The 11,603-nt window shown below is 41.0% G+C and overlaps 1 protein-coding gene across 2 annotated transcripts in view; it reads left to right on the plus strand.

Annotated features, from left to right (window-relative positions):
* The window catches only part of map1aa (microtubule-associated protein 1Aa), a 27,962-nt gene that overhangs the window by 1,903 nt on the left and 14,456 nt on the right, over positions 1-11,603 (plus strand). Inside the window, exon 1 of one of the 2 annotated variants that reach the window (XM_019867274.1) lies at positions 3,838-3,931. The exons of the other annotated variant lie outside the window; for it this stretch is intronic. The gene's annotated coding sequence lies outside the window, so the exon portion shown is untranslated. Of the gene's footprint in view, positions 1-3,837; positions 3,932-11,603 lie in introns of those variants that run through there. 2 annotated transcript variants of the gene reach the window in all.

Below are 11,603 nucleotides of genomic sequence, written 5' to 3' on the forward strand. Positions count from 1 at the left end.
TCGCTCTCTCTCTCTCTCTCTCTCTCTCTCTCTCTCTCTCTCTCTCTCTCTCTCTCTATATATATTTATATATATATATATACATATATCAAAACATGAACTTGTCATATGTGATAAATAATAATGTTCAGAGATTGAAAGCGCTTTCTTGTAACAAAACCTCTTACAACTTAGTAAACAAACTGTAATCATCCACTTATGGTTTCAAAAGTTCTCATCCATCAATTTGTTGTGTCCTCTATGAGGAGGCAATGGAATATTTGGATTATTTCACAGCTATAAAGGCCTTTTTATGAAAACTGTGTGTACTGTGAGGCAAACTGAAAGGCCACAACCCAAGAGGTAGGCACCAAAAAGATATATTTGATTCCAAATATGTTTTTTTTTTCACCCAAAGTAGCAACACAAAATTACTATACTCAAAAAGACAAAACTATCATATACTGAAAATCACATTCTTCAGGGAAATACTCATGACAACAAAGATAAACTGGATATTCAGGTAACTCTTGATGCTGGAACTCATGGCAGGAGGAGAAAATGCAGCAATATGGCGAGCCAGTATGAAAGTCAAGGAATCTTCCAGCACAGACTAGTAGGAGAAGCTGGCTCAATGGGCTGCCACCTACTCAAACTGATGTGGCTCAGGTGAGGAGGTGAGTGTCCCCCTTTGAGTTTGGCCCCGCCCCCTGCCACACTCCAGCACTGCAGAGAGGGAGAGCAGAGCAGAGAAGGAGGAATGGGAGTGGCAAGAATCGGCTAAGCAACATGGCAAAGGCAAAACAGAACCATGACACGACGTGGACAGTGAAAAACATGACAAAAAATATTTTACTTTTAACATTCATTATGGTCATCGAATAAATTATACACCTTTTTTTGGAATCTATCGCTTTCCCAAAGTGGTGAACAAGAGGAATGAACTTTTAGTAGTTGTAGGTTGTCTCTTTTAAAGTTCAGTCCATCTACTTGTTACCTTGTTTACGGGCAGATGTGAGTCCTTACACATTCAATACGGCTCACACATTGACGTATCGCAGCAGCAGGCCAACTCCCAGGACACGCCTACTGGACATTAAGTTAGATTGCTCTCATACACTGACTCAGATTTCTTGGCAGCGAAACATTTTGAAGGAGGCAAATGCAAAAGTGGGCAGGAATATAATGTTGCACAGTCAGGAAATGAATTTCTTTGTGTATCACATCATTAGTCTGCCCGACTACAACTGATAGAAGTCAATTTTTGATTGGATGTTTGTGTAATGATGCTGCACCAACAGAATGTTTGGTTGTAGTTTTCTGTTCGATACCAAATGCATGACTTAAAGGAATCTGTGTCTCGATTGATTGTTGCGAGTCTGGATGTCTGATATGCAGTATGCAAATATTTTCATCTGAAACAGCAGGGATCAGTGAGGAAGACAGTGAGTGAAAGAGAAACCCAAATCTATAGTGGCTCTTTGCAATCTTGCACACGCCTGTGGAACAGCATAACCGCAATAATCATTGTAGCTCCAGCTCTGTATATGCTTGAACAAATTGGCACTGATCTATATTCCGCAGCACCAGACACTTTAAAGCGCTCAAGGACTTTCTGTACAATTGCACACTTAAAGTTCTACAAATACTGCTACTGGTCCCTTTAAAAACGGTGCAACGATTATCTGCACCAACTGGACAACTGTGATAGTATTGTATTCTACCACTGATCACATTTCGCTCTGCATGCTACTTTGCACATTGTCTCACAGCTGTCTTTGGGTGGTACTACTGCACGACGGTACCCTTACATTACGCAAAGTCTTTCGATACTTGTATATCATGTCCTTGTGTATCGTAGTTGCTTGTTATTGATAATACTTTTGTGGCCTGTACTACTGGAGACAAATTCCTTGTGTGTTCTACATCCATGGCCAATAAAGATGATTCTGATTGTGATGCTTCTGATTTGGTTCAGTATAGATGACGTCATGCAAGGAAATGATGTCAAGGTCGTGCCACTTCATGTGTCTTACACAGTTAACATTTGAATGTCATGCTGTTAAAATGTCCAAGTCATACAAGGACTGACCTTGGAACAGCCAAGCGAATGCCTACCTATTAATAATTCAGCAGGTCCTATTGATCAGTCAGCTTCTACGTAGGCACTGCTGTCCATTAGGAACGTATCCCTGCCCCCACTATCTTTTATCCAAACCAGAATACACACCAACACATACAGTTTCTACACTCGGTGTACTATGGCATGAACTAAATTCTAGGTTTGAACCACTCTCTCTAATACATGGAAAACACACTTTGTAAAGAAAAAAAGAAAACAGTCCCTGCCAGGGTGCCCCTTTCCTCCCAAATGCCATTGGTGATGATGAAGTAACACTTCGCTTGCTGTAGACATTTATACATTCACGTGACATGCTTGTGCTGAAAGAGCTATTCGGGGTTGGACAGAAGGGTGTGGCCGGCCATGGAGCTGGACAACACAGTTGTCTGACATTTAGAGTTATTTGAGATGATGCTGCATCAGTGCTGCCTCTACACTCACGGTGACGTAGTTGAATTTCAATATCGTCTCTCAGTTACTGCCATGCTGACAAGCCTCAGTGGTGTGGTTGAAAAGCCTTGCATCTAAACCTGGGGTAACCTATATTCTTTTATGAGCCACACTGAATTTTGAATTTCATCTGCAGTTCCTCCAACCCATATTTTATTTTAGGTTATTTCCTCTAAAATGTGTTCCGTTATGATCAGAAATTAGAATGACAAATATTCAACCATGGTGTCTTTGGTGGAATAATGGCGAGCAAATAAACTTCAGAGTCAAGTGATTCTGGGTTCGAATCTTGAGTCAGGCCCTTAACATGTGCTAGCATGGCTTCTCTCTACGTACTCTAGCTTCCTCTCACATTTTAAAATCATGCATTTTAACTGAATTAAAGCCAGCTGGGCTATGCAACAGCTCACACACAACCCTAATGAGGACAAGTGGGATCGAAATTGGATGGATGGATGGATGATTAATATTAATTATGATATTTTGAGCTCGAGTCTGTTCAGTTGGTTTTAGTTTATTTCTGTCCCTCTTCCTCCCGCAGCTGTTTGGCTCACAGCTGCTTGAAAAGTTCTCTTCGCAGAATAGACGATTAGCATGCGTTACACTGATGAATAATGGGGAAATGTACACGCAATGACCATTTGGGTCTGTCATTTACCATCCAATTTTAAATCTCATTACCGTATTTAGCTTTTTTTATGCCACCAATAAGTATTTTTAATGGGGCAGTGGTAACAGTGTTCAAGAAGGAGCTTGAAACAATCCCAAGAACTGGTTGTGTTTTCATCATATTTGCACAGGTTGGTCTTTAACTAAAGGGTCATGGATGTGAGTGCCCCAACTTGCGAGTTTGTTCCTTATTTTTTGTCTCGTATTGCAGACCAATATAGTTAGATATGTCCCAGCGCAAATGAAGAGAAAAAAAGCACCTTACGTTTTGTGTGTGTGTGTGTGTGTGTGTGTGTGTGTGTGTGTGTGTGTGTGTTTGCGTTTTTTTTACATGGCAACAATAATAATGATAATAATATCTTCACTTTATTATGTCTTATTATGTTTTGAGGTATGTATAGGTAACAATAGCCATACAGTATTATTTTTCAGTTTTCAAAACAATATTTAAAAGTGTATTTTTGAGGGGCTGCGACGATTAATGGCATTCCATTGAGCGCATTTGGTGTGATATTCAGTTACGCGCTTGGACACAGAACTATTTGCCAGAAAATGAGTGGCCTCACAAGGATGTTGGGTTTTTCGAGCTGTACTTGAATGTAGCATGAGCAGCGTTGAGCCGAGCAGGCCGATCGTGCCTTCCTCTCCTCAGCAGCCCAACACCATCACCGCCCCTCCCTCTGCTCCATCCACTCCGCCGAAAGCAGGACGGTAAGCCACCTCGCCGTTTTTTATGGGCTTCAACTCTGTCACCCTTGGACGCTTGGACCCTTTCTGTTTTCTGTCAGTGCTTTTATGTCGAAAGTGCCGAATGATCCGACTGCGCGGTGGTTAGAATCGCCCTTTTTAAAACAGCACGTAGGTCACGGTCGGTGTATGCAGATTGGTGCCACCCTGGAGAAATCTAACTGTGCTATCAGTGGTTTACTCAAGAAGACCGTGGTGTGATTAAGTAAGTAAGATGATGGATAATGATTTAGCCGGCCATTTCACTAGCTATGTCAATATATAATAATTGCTACACATGCCTTGAAAAAAGACATTGACGCTGGCCTGACAACGTAGTATTTATGAAAATGCTGTGATGTTTAATATTGTATTAAACTAATTCAGGTGTTTAGCGAGACTATACATTGTGCACTGTACCCGTAGTGCAAACAGGCGGCCATGGGCCCACATTGTGTGCTACTGTTACTTGCTGCGATCATTTCAGTTGAGTAAATATGGGTGACCCGATTTCATAGTAAACGCAAAATCTTTTGACCTGAAGGCAATATCTGAGATAGTAAGTCTTGATGAGTCTCTGATCTGGGCAAGCCACATTAGTTGTCAGTGTCAAATCTGTGCTGCGATGTGATGTGGCGTAAACCTCACTCTGACCCTGAAATTATGCAACAGGCTAGACAAAAATTCCCTGAAATAGAAAGCTGAATTGATGATGTTTTAATCCAGAAACATGCAAGGCGAGAGGGGTGGGGGTGGGGAGACGGCTACAATTAACTGAGTAATACATTGTGTCTGAGACAAATGTTTTGAGAGAACCAAAACTGTGACATCATGTCACAATTTTACTGAGTAAAACGTTCTTTCATTCAGTATGTCAATCCATTTGGTTTTGACCATGGAATGTATGACATCATTCAGCGATATGCTGGTTACCCATGCCAGATTTAAAAGCAAGGTTACTCAAGAGATGGTTTGTTAACAGTTTTTTTTTCAATGGTTAAACAAGTGGAGTACCTTTTTCTTCATTTTAATGAAAACTCATTGAAATATCCAGAGATCAGTTCTGACGTAGACTTCAATCTCAGCTCCCCACCAGTCTGTAGTACTTCTAGAATAATAGCAATGCTGCCTTCTGAATGGACAGCGACAATAACAATACAAGCTATCCACATACTGTACAAACATAATACTCAACTCAACTCAACTCAACTGTATTTATAGAGCACTTTCAAACAGCCATCGCTGCATACAAAGTGCTGTACATGGAGCAAATTAACATATACAACAAACAGTAAAGCAAATCGGTAAGAAAAACAGTAGAATAATATTAGCATATGACCTGCCCTACCCTGCCTCTAATTGGCTCATCAGTTCTAATGCCTAGAGTAGAAATGTAAACATGGGACAATCTCTTTTGGGACAATTGTACATGCAACACTATATGAATTACAGCGCAGTCTTCGACTTCCTTTAGGCCCAACTTTCTCATCCATATTGCAACAATTATCTTCACTTGCGTTGAACTTTAAACAGAAAACTGCTCAACCTCATGCTTCACATGTGTCCCTTCATTAGAAAAAGAGAAAATTCGCCAAGGAAAAAAATGTAACGGAAATGTATGGAAATATGCTTGACATACTATGACAATTTGCTCAGCCATTTTGCATGGAAAGACTTTCCGGTCAAACTAATCAACATGACATAACCAATTTATAATATCAGGAACGTTGGAAAACTGGACATAATCGTTGGCCTGGATGTGCCAAAGCATTTGCAACTTGTTCAAAGAAATGAGGAACTTCTTTTTTTGATGCTTGTGGAGGCTCTCAGTTGTACAGGAAAGTTCCATCTTCGAAAGGGTTCTGTCAGTCGTCATCTTCTTTTTTTGGTGTGCACAAGTGACACGGTGATATGAAATTTGGACAAGTAATTTTGTCAAATTCAATTCTGGTCCAAGAAATGCACCAACACAACACAGATTTTTAAAAAAAGTAACTCAAAAGTAACTTATTACTCGACACAATCAATTATATTGTAAAGAAAGATTAGTTTTAAATGCAAGTAACTAGTAATCAATCTAAAATGTATGACATTTTGGAAGTAACTTTCCCAACACTGGCCACATAATGTAAAATTCACTCTATTGGTCACGGTGGTATATAACCCGTGCATATTACACACGAAAACATGAAAAAATGAAAACTGCCAACTTTACCGCAGGGAAAAAACACAAGTAAAAACAGCACAAAGTAACATAAGCCAAAATACTGCCAGTACTGCAGCAAAATAAGCACAACCCAAAAAACATTGTGGTGTTTTTGGCATACGCCTACATGTCTGCGCAGAGCAGATCTGAGTACCGATTTGAATGCTTCTATGTGTGCAGATTGGATGTAAAAGCATGAACAGCTGTCACTTAAAACTCATTCAGTACCAGCCAATTCTCGACCAAATCTGAAAAGATGTTTAAAAACGTCTTTGGGAGTGAATGAGTTAACATCATAAATTCATATGCAGTAAACATGATGCCATTGTCTATGTGTTGTAACACAGATGCACTTTAGTTGGCAATATACATTTTTTATTTTTTTTACTATTTTTTGTTCTTGTCAGAATCAAATTTCTTGAATGCACATGTGCAATTTTAATGCAGTCCAAAAATAAAGTCGTCAGATAGTAGGGCTTTTCTATTGTTTAGGCAAGGCGTGCATAGTTTTTATCAATAGTTTCTCAACGTTCTCTCTGTGGATGCCACCTGCAGCTGACAGTAGGAAAAACAAATTCCATGCCGTCCATTGAAGAATATTTGGGGTTCAGATCTGATGTCTACAGTGCGGCACTCTGGCTCACTGCTGAATCGACTTGACGGTTCCCCTCAGCTCTGTAGGCCATCTGGAGTCCAACCCAGATGATTTGATATTCGTGTACCAACTAACTGCAGGGCATCCAACATACAGCGCTGTCACGAATGCCCATTTTGATATAGTGTACTGTTCATATTGCGATTTCGCACAGTACAAATTTGAATAACTGGAAAACTGACCCCTCCAAACTGAGTCGCTTAGAGCTGAGTAGCGCCACGCCAGTACTGTAGAGTGTAATTGCAGCCTACAAATTCCAGTGCCATAATACATTCACATTTTGTTTTCCCTTCTGGACCTAGCAATCGTTATTATTACCATGGTCAGGTAAAATCCCCAATCACATACAGTAAAATTTGAATAAAGACGGTTCTCTCATAACTCAAATCTCCAACTTTTCTACACACTACTTGACTTCCTGAAATGGAGTCATGGTTTCTTCTTTTATAGTAAATATAGTCGTATGAGTCAGTGCTTGTCATCTGATGTTTTCAGTGGAAATTCTGAACCTGGATTTGTTATGCGTTGCTGTCGTGGACTGAGTTTAGCTGTCAGGGCATCACCTTGTGGAGTCAAACACAGTGACAATCCGTTGGCCATAGGAAAGTTAGGCTGTCCAAATTCACAGGCTGGGTCCTCCGAAGGCCACATTACGTCACTTACGGCGTGGCTCGACGGTCCCCGGAGGCAACATGAGGAGGAGGAGGAGGCTTTGAAGGCGTCGAAGGACCCAACCTGCAAATTGTGTTTCTCGCATTTAGAGAACACGTGCGGTCGAGTCGTGCCTGAAGTGACGTCATGCGGCCTTCGGAGGATGCGGCCTGTGAATTTGGACGCGGCCATTGCCTTGGAGGTTGACAGAAAAACAGCTGAGAACAGGTGGCATTTCGGCATGTGAGGCTGTGGTTTGAAATGATGTGGGCCGTAGATGTGCTGCTGCCAGCTCAGATGATGGAGGCTGCAAACCACTTTGCATCATGCTCCAGAAGCACAAATGTGTAGGCTTCTTTAGCTTTTGATTGATTCCTTTCAACACCTCCACACTGTTAGACATCCCCCTTATATTTTTCAGGTCGAGGAAAGCCTTTCCTCTGCTTCACTTAATTTGAGAGATTCACTTCAACAAGAATATATTTATCTCTTTGGCAGAATAGTTTGCAATGATATTCTATAGTAATTTCCCCATTGCGGGACAAATAAAGGATATCTTAATCTTAATCTTAATCTTAATCTTAATTCATACGTAAATATATTGAGTCCTGTTTTCGTGAAATATTCATAAAATAGGCTGGACGCTTTTCAATGTCAGCGTTTGAGGCAAGCTGTGAACATTTTCTGGCCAAATGACATCTTCATGAATGAGCTCAGCAATCTAACACAAGTTCGCAGATAAGGCTTGAAATTGAGAGAAAATGAAATTGCATGGGTTCATGTACTAAGAAAGCCAAATGAGCACTATTGCATGATTGCATTAACTTGGCACCCAGCCGGAAGGAAAAACAAAGGTTGGAAGGCCAAGCAGTAAATGATAGTATATTGCATTTTGCTGAACTGGTGGCCACTTTTCCCCTTGTTGAAGGGCAAACATAGCAGTCATTCGCTCTGATACCAAATAATATTTATAGTCGTTGTGCCTTTTTATTACCTTGGTGCCAATGAGACAAACAGTTTCCCACTCTATCATTAGTGTGTGGTTTTGAGCCAGATGATTAAACGGCGCTTTTGTTTCCAGCATTTGTCTCCATGATGATGGTTTGAAAAAAGTGCTGGCAAATAAAAGGCTGGACCGGAGATTATTCTTGCTAATAATTGGAACTGGAGGGCTGTGATGTTATAGGCCAGGGGTCCCCAACCGCCGGTCCGCGGACCGGTACCGGTCCGCCGGGCATTTGGTACCGGGCCGCACAGAAAGAACTTGCCTTAATTCCGTTTTATTTATTTTGGAATACGAAAGATGTTTTATTTTGAAAAACTACCGGATTCTCCGTTACATCCGTCTGTGTCACGCTTGACACACGTCAAGCCACGCTTCTCCATCACGTGACCGATTACTTCAAAACAAAACGCAGAAGCTCGCAAAATGAGTAAAAAAAAAAAAAAAAAAAACTGCTGGAGATCGCAAATGACGGCGGCCTTAAAAGTCCGTTCGAAACAACTGGATCAAAGTTATGGCTGAATACTCTGAGATCGCCACAATAGCACAGTTGCTATTTCCGACATCCTACCTGTGTGAGTCGGGGGGGGTTCTGCAGCAACGGCGACGAAAACAAAATTACGAAGTAGACTGGACATAAACCACACACTTGAGGTGTTATTGTGTCCTATTACCCTGAGATGGGACCGTCTGGTTGCAGAAAATCAACCTCGGTGCTGTGGTGAGTCGTCATTTTCATGCACTTTGAATTTGCGTTGCATCGTATTTTGAAGGCATTAAACATTGCCATAGCGATCGGAGTGTTGCGGCCAGATTAGACGCTCCTTTTGTTTATTATTATATAATATAATAAGTAATCATTACCTGCGTGGCGGCGTTACGACATGGAGGTAAAGCAATAAATTAATCGCATAAAAACAGTACAACACCACAAAACTCAAAAACAATACAAAATCAATGTTCGGCTGACCAGTGCATCACGCCGATCTGTCCGCGCGGGGCGCTTGCTGGCTGGCTGTAGGAGGGAATGTGAAGCAGCGTTTTCGGGTCACTGATAAAAACATTCCAACTATTACTCCAATATGTCTATTGAGAGGTGTGCTCAAGGCTTGCTATTAGCAGCTCCTTTCCGGACTCCATCCCCTGACTCATTCCATTCAGCGCAAGTCATCAGTAAAGTAAGGACAGAAAATGTACACTAGTTGTATTGTGCAATATGGGTTCATGCAGTTCTGCAAGATACACCAATTGATGCTGCAACCTATAATTAATTGGAAGTACATTTTTAAATAAAAACAAACCAATTGCAGGGCACACATAGACCATCCGCCCTCACACTCACACTGCGGGACAAGTTAGGGTGTTCATTGAACCTGCCATGCATGCATTTGGAATGTGGGAGGAAACCGGAGTACCTGGAGAAAACCCACACAGTCCCGGGGAGAACATGCAAACTCCACACAGGAAGGCCGGAGCCGAAATCAAACCCTGCACGTCTGCACTGTGAGCTCGACGTGCTAACCAGTCGACCTCCGTGCCACTCACATCAAAAATCATTTGTGGCAAATATTGGTCAATTTACTTAAGCTGTCAGATAATTGTGACTGATTCCAAAAGCAGGACAAAGTGGTATAAATCAGTGTTTCTCAAACTGGGTTATGCATATCCCTACGGGTTGTCAGACAATTTTATTGGAGCATTACGATTTCATTGACGTTTATTGAGTACGCCAGTAACTCGCTTGAAATACTGTATCCTTAAACCTGATTGAGATTTATTATTTATTGTAATGTGTCAGGCGGCACTGTGGGCAAATGGTTAGCACGTTGGCCTCACAGAAACACGAAAAGCGAAGTGGCGAGGGATTACTCGCCACTTCGATTATTATAGGCTCCAGCACCCACCCGCAACCCTGTTCAGGATAAGCGGTGTTGAAAATGGATCGATAGAAAAGAAATTTAGGACCAAGACATGGTATTTAATAAATTATACATAAAAGCTGAAACAGAAAAAAAAAGCTGTAAATTTTGTTCTTCTACTTCTCCCTTTCATAATTTTGCTGCTGTAAATTGGGAATTTCTGCTTCGTAAGACAAATAAAGGTTTTGCAGTTTTATTGACATTAGTGTTGGCAACATACAGCTTCAGTTTTGACTTTGATTTTGTCAAATTATGGGCCAGGTTCAAGTGAAAGCACTGTTCTAGCTTCATTTGGAATTTAATGTACAGTACAATCTCTTTGATGACTGTAATAAAGACTAATGTCGCATAACATTTGACACTGATCCATATGCTGTAGCATCACATGGGCTTGAACCTTATTAAAAGGGTGGATGTGGTTGTTGACTCGCTGTGATTATGTGCCTGTGCCTTTTCAGGTTGGTTAAAACAATCAACTGTCACCCTCTCACAATTTGATTAGCAGCTGCGCAAACTGTGATTTTTAGTACGCCGCAGAGAACCATCTCTGTACAAATACAAATTGGACCGCCCTTTGTTTACTCATCAAACATTGTGCTGAACAATGGCTGTTCATTGTTTTACACAATATTTCTCTTTCCGACCATTTTAATGGAAGGTTTCATCAAATTAAATGCAAATAATGAAGCATGTCATTTTTTTTTATTTTTTTTGTGGAAAGAAGCAGCAAAAATCTCTCACACTAAATATAGCTCTCATTAGACGCGACTGCATCGATGTGATACTGCTGCTGGTGCTCAGTTCCTCTACTATGTGATGATGCGTGCATACTGTCATGCAGCATAAGCCATCCCTCCCTCTTGCAGAAATACTGCAATGCGTCTCCCTTTGCCAAGACTGGGTCAGTGTAACTCAGCTTACAGAGACAGCCACATCAGTGTCCCCATGGCAACAGCCAATGAGGCTTGTGAAGCCTGTGATTTCTTAAGTTTGTGTGTGCGTGTCTGAGTGTTAGTGAAGCCCATTTTAATGGGTTTAGGATGACACCAAGGGGAGAAATAAGTGGAGGAGTTGGGGATTGGTGGGCGGTTGCTCATATACTTGTGATGCCTGATTGTGATGACATATGCTGGAGGACATACACAGCACGATTACTAACCCATTTGTCCATGATATATATATATATATATATATATATATATATATATATATATATAAACTGT

This window comes from Hippocampus comes, unplaced genomic scaffold (assembly GCF_001891065.2).
Source record: "Hippocampus comes isolate QL1 unplaced genomic scaffold, H_comes_QL1_v1.1 scaffold2, whole genome shotgun sequence".
NCBI lineage: Eukaryota > Metazoa > Chordata > Actinopteri > Syngnathiformes > Syngnathidae > Hippocampus > Hippocampus comes.